The following is a 14,007-nucleotide window of genomic DNA, read 5'->3' as shown; positions in this document are numbered from 1 at the left end:
GCCCACACAGGTATATTAGATAATATTGTCGCTGGGTTTGGGACCACTGGGAAAGATGGTAAGACTATTTTGTTCAATTCTCGGAGGTCCTGAGTAAATCGATAGACAGGGGCCCCGTTCGGGCCCTTGGATCCTTTTTTCACAGGAAGTATCGGGGTGTTACATTGACTGTATTGAATCTCCCTTAAAATTCCTTGCTTCAGGAGGTCTTGTATCACTGGTGCGATGCCCTCCTCCCCTTCTTTTGAGATTTTGTATTGTGGCACTCTTGGGAGAACTGCCCCTGGCTTCAGTTTTATCTGTACCGGTGGGTAGTTCAATACCCGCCCTACGTCATTGGCACTTGTTGCCCAGACCTCTGGCGGCACACAATGTCGTAATTCTGGCGGTATTTGGAGGTCGGGGCATGTCATGAATGCTTGTACCATTAAACCATTTGCCTTGCTCTCTAAAAAGACCCCTGTTGGTGAGCAGTGTATGGTGCATTGTAATTTGCATAACAGATCTCTCCCCAGCAAATTCACGGGGCAGAACCTGCTAAGGATGAATTGGTGGTGCACTGTTATCGTGCCTACTACAAACTGTAGTGGCTCAGTAAGGTATTCTGTAATCGGTTGGCCAGTCATGCCTACTGCGGTTATCGTAGTCCTAGAAAGTGGAGCTTCAGGCGTTGTTAGTGCCTTCAGCATTGATCTTTGAGCCCCTGTGTCAATTAGAAATGGAACAACCCTGCCCAATACCTCTCCCTCTACATATGGTCCGGATTGATCTACTAATATTGCTGGTGCTGTTATTATCACGCAGTTTCCCACTTTCAGGCATCCCTAGAATGGTGGTGGGGGTGGGGGTGGGGGCCAGTCATTCGTTACTGGGGTCCATCCTTCCCCTCCTGCCCATTGCTGCTGGGACTCATTTTCATGTGGCGTGTTGTCTCTGTACTCTGTGTGCTGAGTGTAGTTGGCGTGCTGGTGTCTGCCCTGTTGCCCGCTGTTCTGTTTGTACCTACTGTCCTCACCTCTTTTCTTTAATATTGGACAATCTGCTTTCCAATGATTAGGATCCTTGCAATAGAAGCATGCTGTTCCTTGGGGTGGCAGGGAGGTTGATCTGCGGGGTAAGGAAGGTGTCCTACCGGTCTGCTGTCTTCCTACGCCTCGCCCCCCCCCCTGCTCCTTTCCCTGCCTCTGTTATTGCTATAGAACCGTTCCTGTGCCACCATTAACCTGACTTTTTCTTTCTTCAGTTTTTCTGTCTCCATTGCCTGAGCGCTAGCCTGGAAATCTGCGCAATATTTCGCCGCTGACAGCACTTTTTCTATTTTCTCCTGCTGCCAACAGACGAAAGAAGTCTGAAGGTGTGTCCTGATGGGTGGTGCGAGGCCTTGTACAAATGTAGTTACCAGAGCTGGCATTGCATCTCCCATGGGGTCTTTCAATCCACTGTTCTGCCTATATACTTGCAGGAGGCGATCAAAGTATGCATTCACACTTTCATCCTTTTCCTGTTTGGTGCTTGTAATTTTGCTCCAATCAACCCTATCTTCCGGCACCCTCTCCTTCAAATGTCCCACTACTTTTTTGTATAACTCATCTACCTCTGGGCCTGGTGTCCCTCCGTTCCCCCGCTTTGGTTCAGCCTCTGGCCACTCAATCGCTCTTTTACAATCCTCCCACAGATCTTTTGGGATGATAATGTTAAAGAGCGTGTCGAGGTCGCGCCACAGTAAACCTCCTAATGATGTCATTCTGCTAAGCTCTTCGTACCATCTCCTGGGCTCCTCGCGTAAACGGGGGAAGTCTCTGCTGAAGGCGCTAATGTCTTGCCTTGACCATGGGACATAAACATATGCTACATCGTTTGGCGCGCTGCCAGGTGGTGGTGGTATCTCTCGTAGGGGCATAATAAGTGATGGGGCCTCTGTTGTTGTAGAGTTGCCTGTTGTGTTGGCCGCGGCGATGGAGTGGGCCAGGGAGTGGGCTACGTCAATTACTGCACATGTGTGAATTAGCTGCTTCCATTGCTGCAATTTATCTATAGCATATTCAAGCGTGTCCTGCAACTTAGACTCCTCCCATGTTACTAAATCTGGGTCCGTGAATCCGAACTTCCCTACTTCCCAATCATATTTTTCTGGAAGTTTGGCACGACTACCTGTGGTCGTCTGGGCGTCAACTTGCTTTGCATATGCTGAGTGGGCCTGGGGTGCTTTGTTCATTAACTCTGCGCGTGCTAAGGACAGTGTCTTCTCTAAATATCTCCTATGCTGTGTTTTTATAAAAGAGTCCACAGTTAGTGAGCCCTCAACAAGCTGCTGTAGTAGCGCCTGACACTTTAAAGAATCACTTTTTAACATCAGTTTTGGTGAATTTGGATTTGATGCTGAAGCCCCTCCCACCGTTCCCCCAAAACTGCCTCTTCTTTTGTTCTCTGGAGCTGGCTCTGTTTCTGTCAAACACTGCTCTAGTGTGGAAATGTCGTGTTCTGTGTGATGGACATATGTAAATGCATCCCATATTAGCGAATGCCATTGTTGTTTGCTGAGTGAGTCATCCTGTGATCCATCCTCAAACAATTGCTGCCACGGACTGTCTATTAGCTTAGGTATTTTAATCTGTTTTTTAATACATTGTTTGAGAACGCTATTTTTCTTCTCGTTGTAATCTGAAGCGGCTTTGACAGCTATCTTTCTCATCAATTTCAGCGTAGCCAGGTCTTGGATAGCTTCCAATTCTGGTTTCGCAACCTTATCTTTCAATGCTCTGCGTACAAAGGTTATGGCTGCGTCTCGTTCCCCGGGAGCTAGCTCAGTGTGTTCTGGCTCAGGTACCTGCTGCAGTGACTCACTGCCCAGGCATCCCAAAAGAATATCTTCTAAGACTTGGTCTTCTGCCTCTTCTTCTTTAACTTGTACACATGGAAATGCGCCTATTGTATCTAATTGCTCTTTTCTCCATCTCCCCTCCAATTTTGCCTGTAATATATTTTTTTTAATTTCCATAAGTTCGCTGTGGACTTTAGATTTTACTGCGCTTGTTGAACGCATATCGCTTAACACGGAGTCCCAATTATGGTACGCCTCCCATTCTAAAGTTCTAATTTTCCTTCCTTTTATATTTAACATTTGGCGTAAGTATGATAGTTTGGCCATGTCATATGTGCCATTGCATGGGAATTGGAGATCCTTATTTTTAGATGTCAGATCATGCCACTTATGTGTGTACATTATTGAGCTTAAGCCTTTTTTTATAGCTACATTATATGCAGGTGAGTTTTTGGGTGGGGCTGGCTGAGTCGTATTTAAATTCTTTTTACTATTGAGGTTTCCCATGGTTGAGTCGTGTGTAGCAGCTAGTCCTAACCGCTTTACAAATAACTGTTCAAGTATACCAGACAAATGGGTTGCGGGGTGGACGTCAATAGAGTAACATGTGACACAATAGGTTGACAAATACTTCACTTATATTTCAGCCGTACAGTATTTGCAAGAGGGCAACAAGAAAGCCATACATCAATCACCCCAACAGGTCATGTACGCCAATTCACCGAAGCATTTTCACAAGGGAGAAAGAAGCCAGATCCTATTTTGTTTGTTTGGGCCTTGACGGCCTGAGAAGCAGGTAAGATAGGAAAACAGACCCTGTGTGCGGCTGTGCCACAGGGTGCTGGCATTCAACAATGTAGCGATAGTGGTGAATTGTTTCACTCTATTCAGTCAATCACAAAAACATCTAGGACAAATACGGGGATCCTACGCAGCAGCGCTGTAGAAAAACCCTTCTGTGCAGAGAATGTGTGTAGGTCTGCTGTGCTTAGTCCCAAAGAAAGTGAGGGGAATATTAGAACTTTTATCAGAAACCATCAAATTTTTTTTATTTTTAGGGAGGTGCACTTTAATCGGTCTTTCCAGCCAGTCCCTTGCAGAGGCCAGGGGTATTGTGGGCGGGAGTACTTATTTGGCAACGTTGGTAACTGGGTGTGTGAGATGGATGTTTTCTACCAGATCTCCTTCAGTAATGTTCTTAATATACGTTTTAAATGGATAAGCCGGCAATGGTAACCTAGGACCTAGCCAACAAAATACTCAGCCGTTCCTAGCAATATTTGGCCACTACATAGGCCAAGCACATCACAAGTACACAATAAAAAAATGCAATGAAACCTATAATGATTGAGAAAAGAAACACTGTTGTACTAGGCGTCACACCCCCCTCCTCGTGCCGAGTATGTCCCCTTGGCACGAACCTAGAACCACTCTGGCCCCTAGGTGGACGTCTCCAGGGGGAGGGTGGAGGCGGAACCCAGGCAGGGCGACTGGCGTTAGCAAGAGAGCCAGGAGCGCCCGGGGCGTTCCTCATAAATGCCAAAATATTAGGCCAGCTGCGCGTTGGTGATGGTGCTGGACCCAGGCCAGAGCTCATGAGAACAAATAAAATCACAATCTATCAGATACACAGTATAAACTAAATCTAGTAGCCAACCTGGCCACTCGTATCGCGATATTCAACAGGCACAAATACTATGTGCCGATCTGGGGAGCGAAACTGCCACGTCCTAAAACGGCGAGCTACCTGCTACCACCCACAGGGGAGCACAAACTGCCACAGCTCACAATGAGGGGCCAACTGCTACAACCCAATACCGGAGGGTTAAAGTCCCCTCCCAAGTGTACTCACCGGGCTTCGTCCAGTCTGTTAGAGCCTACCGACGTCCACTGCACCCGCTGGGAATGGTCTGGCGATGGTATCCCGCATTCCAGCTGCCGGTGACTCTCTGCGGCGGGGTAGGGGTTGCAGACCTTCGCCCTCAATGGCTGGCCAAGGGCCCACTGACACGAAGTCACCAAAGAGTTACTGCTGGCCAGGAATCCTGCAGAAGCTTGCCGTCACCAGCCAGCCAGGAAACGCAGGGGACCAAGGTCAGACCCTATAAGATAAAAAAATGTATGTGAGAGACGGCAGTGGACTTCAGGCAGCAATGACAGAGGTGAACACACGCCCGTGGCACAGAACGTCAGAAAGGTGAACAGCACCGAGGGCTGGAGGAAAGGAAAAGAGAGCTAGACGGGAGCTACCTCCCGGGTCGTGCGGTGACAAAAACACACGTAAACCATCAGAGCCAGAAACAGCAGAATGAAGAAGGTGATCAGAAAAGGAACCACGAAAGACATGGAGTCTGAACAAGCCTTGTAAATATCCCCAGGACACAGGCACACCTCGTCAGACATAGAGAGCCAAGAGTGGGAAGAGTCAGCAGAGTCAGAAACACAACACAAGCGTGCCGAGAGCGAAAAAAAGGAGCAGGACAAGACCAAAGACAGCGGAGAGGTCACACACGGATCATCCACAGGATCCGACCCCCTCCAGCAACCAACCAGGCCGGGGAGAGATAAACAAACGGAACGTTATCACCTCAAATCCCGCCCTCAGAAGGGTGCCAAACGGGTCCGACCCAGTGTCCGCTCCGTCGGTGTGGCCAGTCAGCTGTATTGGGCCCGCAGCATTCTCCACCAAATGTTGAAGCCTCAATGATTAACTGCAAGAATAAAAAGATCAATGACAACAGTTCAATAAACAATTCGCTCTCAGCATGTTTGAGTATGCAAGATTTATTGGGAACCCAATTAGAAAGTAATCACAATGCAAGATACGTGCACACGGAGACCTCAGCAAAAGCTCACTGAGTGCCCAATTGGTATGACAGTGCAGAGACATTTTATAGGTACTTGCCCCCACAGGATGGGCATCATAGCATACGTAATCTGGATGAGGGTATGACCTGCTAGACCAATCAGTGAAGTGCACATATGGTGTGATACCCTTTTAAGGCTCGAAAGTGTGCCTACATTACCCACGTGTCATCTACAAGAACAGAATTGGGTTTTTCCATAAAGGTGAAATCGGCGTTTCTAGTGTACGTGGGTTCTGCACGTATTTGACCAGCAAGGGCAGGTCATGTCATGTCGACATCTTTTACTGAAAGATATGAGGTTTGGCAATAGCAAGCTAAAAGCTGGAAGCTGGCATGTCATTTCTCGGAAGCCTTGCGTTCGCTCTGCACGTTGCAGCTGACTGACACACAGAGTAGAGCGTGCGACCACTCTGTGGATTTCTGCTGGTGTCTTTCTTTCGTAGTTCAAAGAAGACTATAGGCCTGAAAACATATGTATTTGGTATCATATAAATGTCTGCTTCGTCAACCGTATAGTCAGAGTTACAGTTTACCAGTTTTGTTATTTTACTCTTCGTTTTCTAGCCTGGAATCTGATATTCCTTGACTTTTTTCGAGTTTCTACAGGCCTTGCACTTCATGCAAGGAAAGAAGCCTGAAACAGTTGGTTTCTTCTTTCTCTTCTTCTCATAGTGACTGTTCACTAGATGATCTTTAAAAGAATTTCCCTTTCTATATGTAATGAGAGGATAATCAGATATGGACTTTCCGATTACAGAGTCTGATTTTAAGATTTTCCAGTTTTTCCGCATTATGTTAAAAACTTCTGGAGACTTTTCCGAGTAATCGGTGATCAATCTAATCTTAGAATCTGGGGATCTGGGTTTGTCAGTTAGCAGGTCTTTTCTCTCCACTAGATTACTTCTCACTTCTGCTCGATCCAAAATTCCTCTCCCATATCCTCTCTGTGAGAATCTTCTTTTAGACTGTTCCTTTGCCTTTTCAAACTCCTGTGTGGTTGAGTAGTTGCGTTTGATTCGCAAAAACTCTCCCAGGGGGATGTTATTTATGACACTACGGGGATGATAGCTACGTGAGTGCAATATAGTATTGCCCGCGGTTGGTTGTCTGTAGACTGCGGTTTGTATTGTATCATTTTCCACATAGACCCGAAGGTCCAAGTAGAATACCTCACTTTTGCTAATATTGCTTGTGAAACTGAGGTTCAAATTGTTTCTGTTTAATTCAGCAATATATTCCTCAGCCTCATTCTGTGGCCCCCGCCACACCAAAAACAAGTCGTCGATGTAGCGGGTCCACAGGATGATATTGTTCATCCACCTGTCATTGTCCCCCACCCAGGCCACATGCTTCTCCCACCAGCCCACGAAGAGGTTCGCGTAGCTGGGGGCGAAGCACGTGCCCATTGCGGTCCCCTGCAGTTGTAGGTACAATTTCCCTGAAAACAAAAAGATGTTATTTCTTAAACAGAAGTCTGTTAGTTCTAACAACATAGTGTTATGGCTTCGGTACTTGATCGGTCTGTTATCTAGGAAGCTTTTCATTGCCAAAAGACCGTCTTCGTGTCTAATAGACGTATATAAGCTGGCAATGTCCAATGTTATTAGGATCATGTCCTCTTCCCATTTGACATCCTGTATAATCCTTAAAAAGTCCTTCGTATCTTTTAGATACGAGCTGAGATCTTTGACGAATGGGGCAATGAAGCTATCGATGTAGCTCGAAGTGTTTTCCAATAGGCTATCTTTTGCAGACACAATAGGTCTACCAGGAGGCCATATTTTACTCTTATGCACCTTTGGTAGGTGATAGAACATTGCAATTTGGGGGAACTCACATTTCAGGTTATTCCAATCTTTGAAGTCCAGGATTCCTTTGTCCTTCCATTTTTCAATCAAGTCATTGAAGGCCTTGATGCTCTCTGTGTATTTTTCCCTTTTTATCGCAACATAATGTTCTTTATTGTTCACTTGGAAAAATGCCTCATCTTCATATTGGCTGCGTCTTAGGATGAGGATATTTCCCCCTTTATCGCTGGGTTTAATGATAATGTTCTCATCCTCTTTGAGATTTTGAATTACAGCCCATTCTTCCTTATTCAGATTTTTCCTGTTACAGTTGAATTTCTCCGCCTGTAGGCCTTTCAGTTCTTCAATGACTATTTCTTGAAATGTGTCAATTCCATCATGTGGTGTCCTCGGATTGATTTTGGATTTGATGATCATTCCACTTTTACAACCCTGCTGTGTGATTCCACAATCCTCCAATGTTTGTGTGGGTTGTATATCCCAATCCTGCGAGTGGCTTGTTCCAATCATAGTCTGTGCCACCGCAATCGCTTGTAGATCTTTACCAGTTATCATTGCTAGTGGATCAATCTCTTCCATTCTAGTTCCATCATTCAATTTCGGGTTCAGAGTATGTATCTTCTGTAATTTCATTTTCCTGATAAATCTAAATAGATCTCTCCGTGTCTGCGTGTAGTCAAATGCCGGAGTTGGGCAGAAGGTTAACCCAAGTTGTAGTAGTTTTTCTTCCTTTGATGTTAGTTCTCTATCCGATAGATTTATTATAGTATTTTCTTTCGGCATTGTCGCATTCATTTCCAGTTTTTCCCTCGGGTGCTCCTCGTCACTACCGGGGTAGATCTTCCTTGTGCGCCCCCGCCTGCCCCTCCTCGTTTTCCTCTTGGGGTTTTTGGTTGGTGTGTAGTTGCAGCGGATCGCTGTCTGAGTCCTCTGATTACCTCATATTCCTCGAAAAAAGAATCGGACTCTGGGGTAGCTGCTTTTGCTACTGAGTGGTCGCCACCACCCTCTGCACCTCTGGATTCTCCTGTGTTCTTGGCCCTAGTCGATTCGTCCTCAGAGATTTCCGACTCCTCAGTACTGGCTGGAGTTCTGTTTTTTAATTTCTCTTGTTGGAGTGTTTTCCTAGGAGCATCATATTTCCGAACAAATGTTAAAATTCTCCAATTTGCATAATCTTTTTCATCACGGATGAACTTGGATTGTTTCCTCAATTTGATTGTGTTTTCATAATCAATCAGCCTTTTTTCCATTAAATCGCGCAGCTCCTCGCACTTCTTTGTGTCTTTATCGCCGTTAATCTTTTCTTCAATGCCCTTGATTTCTTCTTGTAATTTTGTCCTATCATTCCATGCGTGTTTTACCAGCAGTTTTAGCATCCCTTGCATAACATCATTCATAAATTCTGACCACTCTCGCAGTAGGTCATTGTTGGGTTTTTCATACGATGGGACTAAAAGGATCCTTAGTCCCCTTGGGACTCGCCCAACTTCCAAATACTTTTGCAGGCTGGTGGCCTCCCACCACTTGCGAATTTCTCGCTCGTACGTTTTTTCAAGTGTGGAAAAAAGTTTCGTGAGCGTATCGGGTGCTTCCGCTTTCTGTGATGGAATGTCTTTTTTTCTTGCCCCTGTTTGGGGTATGAACAGTGTGTCTGCCGCTCTCTCCCTTTCGCTATCTGTGAACATTTCCTGCTGTAGAAAGTCTGATTGTTTCTGTACTAGGCTTTTCCTTTCGCTCAGGCTGTACGTGGTCTGCCGGGTTGTAAAGAAGAAGAAATACCAGCGTCGTCCACTCACCCGTTCCGGATTTTTCCAATCGCCGAGTTCCCTCGCGATCGGTCGTCCTTCCCCGGTTTGCGTCAAGATATATCGCTCGGTTTTCGAAGTTGTGCTTCTTGCACGCCTTTCCGGCGGGGTCAGTCGGTATTCCAATTTTATGGCACACAGGTTCCACCAACCGCCGCTCCACTCGTCCACGGGTGCCTCTTGCCGCACGGTGGTATGCGTGATGTATTGAACAACGCAGAAATCCCCCAATCCTCGGGATTTTTCAAATAAGAGCACTCAAAGCCAGTGTAGCGTAGGTTCGCCAGGTATTTTATTCACAGAACCTTTCTGCAGATAGATCAGTTTACAAACGCGTTTTGGCGTTGCCGCCTTCATCAGTGTAAACTGACGTTTGTTTCTACCATTATTTGAATAAAACCATGGTGACCATATGTCACGTGTTTCCAACAAAATAAACATAAACATAAAAGAAGGCACGTAACTTGTAATTCCATCATTACTTTTGCGGCGGCCATCTTGGAACGACTAATACAGTGATAACAATTCGTCATTCGCAATACATTAGATACCATCATGTTTGTCAAAATATGAATTGAGTGTGTATCACAACATAATTATGTCTAAAAATTAAATTTTTAACAGTTTGCGGCACCTTATGCTGCATATTTACATTTTGTGGCGCCTATGTTAGTAGTGCCTTTAAATCGTGATGTTCATTATGGTTCCTCAATGAGCCATCACGAGAGGTTCACAGTTTCATGGCACATTGAAAGACAAACCACAATTCTAGAAATATATATATATATATATATATATATATATATATATATATATATATATATATATATATATATATATATATATATATATATATATATATATATATATATATATATATACATATATATATTTTTTTTCATTATTATTATTATTATTATTTTTTTGTCAGGCCATTTGTGTTGCGAAATAAATATTTGAACCCACCTCCTTGTGTGCGCCTCACTTTATGCTCCTGAGGAAAAAGGAGCAACGCACAGGAATATATATATATATATATATATATATACTACTATAATAAAGGAGAAACTTGCAGGCTTTGAGGCAAGTAAACGCGGGAACCACTGCGCCAATCTACACACCCGATGCACCGTAGAAATCGGCAGGGTGTGTAGATGGTTATAGGCTATATAAACTTTAAAAAAACACCTTATTTAAAAAAATTAATTTTAAAATAAAGTAGTCCCCCCAAAGTAGCGCCGGCCGCGACGTGTGTGCTCACGTCGAGGAGCGGTGTCAGAGGACCGGCCGACATTGCGCGGGGAGGAGCGGTCACGTGAGCTGCAGTGGACAGGCCAGCGGCGGTGAGAGACCAGCTGAGAGGCGGACATGGCGCGGGAGAGGAGGGGTGGCAGACAGGCGGTGAGGAGCAGAGCGGCGAGGACCTGCAAACAGGAGCGGAGAATGAGGTAAGCAGGCGGGTGTCGGCCCAGGCGGGGGACGGGGAGTTACTAAAGGCAATGTCGGGGCAGGCGGGGGTCTGGGTAGGAGGGGGACGGGGACTAATACCTCCAGGCGAGGGTCAGGCCAGGCGGCAGGCGGGGGACGGGGCGGGCCGGTTCACAGGCTGCTGGGCAATGTCGGGACAGGCGGGGTTAGGGGGAAGCCTAAAAGCACCCGGACAAGGTCGGGGCGGGCTGCTAATATATATATCTTTACCTACCTACTGGCGGTCGTCAGTAGGTAGTTATAGTTAGGACCTATTTTCCATAACTTTGGCGTCGGTTGACGAATCTTTGCGAAATTTTCAAAACTAATGGCCAGTCCCGGTCCGCTCCCATCCTGAAAGTCTTGGGGTGATTCGTGAAGCGGGGGCAGAGAAAAAAGGGGGGTCCCAAAATGTGTTTTCCCCCTGCCGAGGCACAAGAAACCTATAAAGAAACTGTGAAAACGCGAAAAGGGGGCAGGGTAGAAACACCCTGACCCTCTAGGCCTGGTCAGGGGGTCCCACAAGGACCCCCAGGCCAAAAAAAGCATTAAAAAAAAGAAAAATCGGCAAAATCCACGCAGGATGCGCGAATCCTACCAATCAAAAAAAACGTCAATGCTAATTAGCTTACGGAGGGGCCAAATCCCCGGGGCATGATGAAAAAAGCGTGGGGGGGCCCAATCTCCCCCACACTGCCCCGGGGATCGCCACCCCCAGGGCTTTAACATAATATAGGAGGGGGGCTCACGCCCCACCCAGCCCCGGGGACCGCCACCCCCGGGCTTCTTAACATTTGGTGTGGGTTGGCTCTCAGGCCTCCCCAGCCCCAGGGACTGCCACCCCCGGGGCTTCTGGTAATGTGTTGGGAGGCGCTCTTAGGCCCCAGCCTTAAAAAATGAATGGCGGGGGGCTCACGGCCCCCTGCAGCCCCTGGGACCGCCACCCCCTCTGGGCTTCTTTAAATTGGGTGGGGGACTCTCAGGCCCCTCCAACCCTGGGGACCGCCACCCCCTGGGGCCTTATTTTAAAAAAAATACCCTGTGTGGGGGGCTCCAACCCCACCACACGCCCCGGGGACCGCCACCTCCCCGGGGCTCTAAATATTCAAATCGGGGGGTCTGTGACGGACCCCCAGCCCCAGGGGACCACCACCCCCGGGGCTTTGGAAAATATGGGAACGGGGCCACGTGACCTCCCTCCTGGAACCTTGTCGAGGCCCTGGGGACTGCCACCCCCCAGGGCCGGCTCCTGCAGTGTCCCGGGGTGCCCACCCCCGGGACACTGCCATTTGCAATGACAGGGCGGGAGTCTCGCTGCTCCCTCCCTGTCATTTCAAATTGCTTTGCTATTTGGAAGAGAGAGCAGGAAACCTGCTCTCTCTTCCAAAAACCAAAGCCGATTGCTTTTCCACACGGGGAGCAGAATGTTAGCTTCTCCCCATGTGGAAAAGCAATGCCGGTTCCCGCAGGACGCAGGGAGCCGGCTGGGGCCGTGGGGGGATTGGGGACCCCATGGCCCCCAACAGAGAGTGCTAGCCCCAGGGGATGGGGTCCCCAGGGGTATTAGTGGCCCAGGAGGGGGCCATGCGGCCCCTTCCTCAAAAAATAAATAATAATAATAAAAAAAGCCGGCCCCGGGGCCATGAGTGGACACAGGAGGGGGGCAAGGCAGCCCCTCTCCTAAATAATAATAATTTAAAAAAGGCCAATCCCCGGGGGATGGGGTCCCCGGGGCAAATTATGGCCCCCTTCAGGATTTCTACATTTAAAAAAAAGAAATTGGGGGCAGGCCCTGGGGGATGGGGTCCCCAGAGCCAATAAATTAGAAAAAGAAGGGGGGCTTCACAGCCCCCCTTCTTATTTTTTTTTGGAAACGGGATCGCACCAGATGCCACGCCCCCTCCTTGCACCACTCTGCAAACGCACCTCCTGGCACGTTTGCAGATGGGGAACAAATTCCCCTTGAATACTGGGGTTCCCTGGGGGCCGACTAGCCCACCAGGAACCTCCAGTGGCCTGCGTTGCAGAGAGGTGTTCAGAGTCCATGCCCCTTTTTACACTTCCCTGCAATGCAGCTCTGTGGCGATTACTGGAGGTACCTGGGGGGCCAATTGGCCCCCAGGGGTCCTCAGGATTGAAGAGGAATTAATTCCCCAACTTTGCACACATGTCACATCAGGCACCCCCCCCCCCCCTTCCTTCACCATTGTGCAAACGTGCCCTGTGGTGCGTTTTAAGTTGAGGAATTAATTCCTCTTCAATCTTGAGGGTCCCTGGGGGACAACTAGCCACCAGGTACCTCCAGTATGTGCCAGGGAGCTGCGTTGCAGAGAGGTTTTCAGAGGCCACGCCCCTTTTTACACATCTCTGCAATGCAGTTTGTGGCGCTTACTGGAGGTACCTAGTGGGCTAGTTGGCCCCCAGGGGACCTCAGGATTCAAGGGGACTTAATCTCCCAACTTAAAATGGACACATGGCCTGTTTACACAGTTGCGAAGGGAGGGACGGGGCCTGAGGTGACATGTGAAAGTTGGGGAAAAATATTTCCCCTTCAATCCTGAGGGCCCCTGGTGCTTCCAGTAAGCGCCACTGCGCTGAGTTGCAGACAGATGGCCCAGGCCGTGCCCCTTTTTACACCTCTCTGCAACGCAGCTCTGTGGTGCTTTCTGGAGGTACTTAGTGGGCTACTTGGACCCCAGGGACCCTCAGGATTCAAGGGGACTTAATCTCCCAAATTAAACAGACACAGGGCACGTTTAGACAGTTGTAAAGGGATGGGATGGTGTAGGAAAGTGGCTCTATATATTGTGGACCAAAGTAAAATCAGCCAAACTACGAATTCCGATTTACTCACCTGTTATCAGGAGAGACCTCAGTGCTGTATCTTTGAGCATAGTACTGATCCTGAAAAGTAATTCTAACTGTACTTACCAGTAACTTGAATTTCCTTCCATAGGCTAACATTGACTAGTTTCACTTGGAAATTCTTCTAAGTGTGGAATTTTGGAACTTACAAATATTCCTCTAAAATCAGCCGAACTATGAATTCCGATTTCCTCACCTGTTATCAGGAGAGACCTCAGTGCTGCATCTTTGAGCCCAGTACTGATCTTGAAAAGTAATTCTAACCGTACTTACCAGTAACTTGAATTTACTTTCATAGGCTAACATTGACTGGTTTCACTTGGAAGTGTGGAGTTTTGGTACTTTAAAAAATTCACCAAAAATCATCCGAA

At 47.4% G+C, this 14,007-nt stretch overlaps 1 protein-coding gene across 2 annotated transcripts in view; it reads left to right on the top strand.

Annotated features, from left to right (window-relative positions):
- Positions 1–14,007, top strand: part of LOC147701719 (uncharacterized) — a 190,670-nt gene that overhangs the window by 47,679 nt on the left and 128,984 nt on the right. The gene's annotated exons all lie outside the window — the stretch shown is intronic.

This window comes from Lissotriton vulgaris, chromosome 7, assembly GCF_964263255.1.
Source record: "Lissotriton vulgaris chromosome 7, aLisVul1.2, whole genome shotgun sequence".
Lineage (NCBI taxonomy): Eukaryota > Metazoa > Chordata > Amphibia > Caudata > Salamandridae > Lissotriton > Lissotriton vulgaris.
This window is presented reverse-complemented; position numbering and strand designations above follow the sequence as displayed.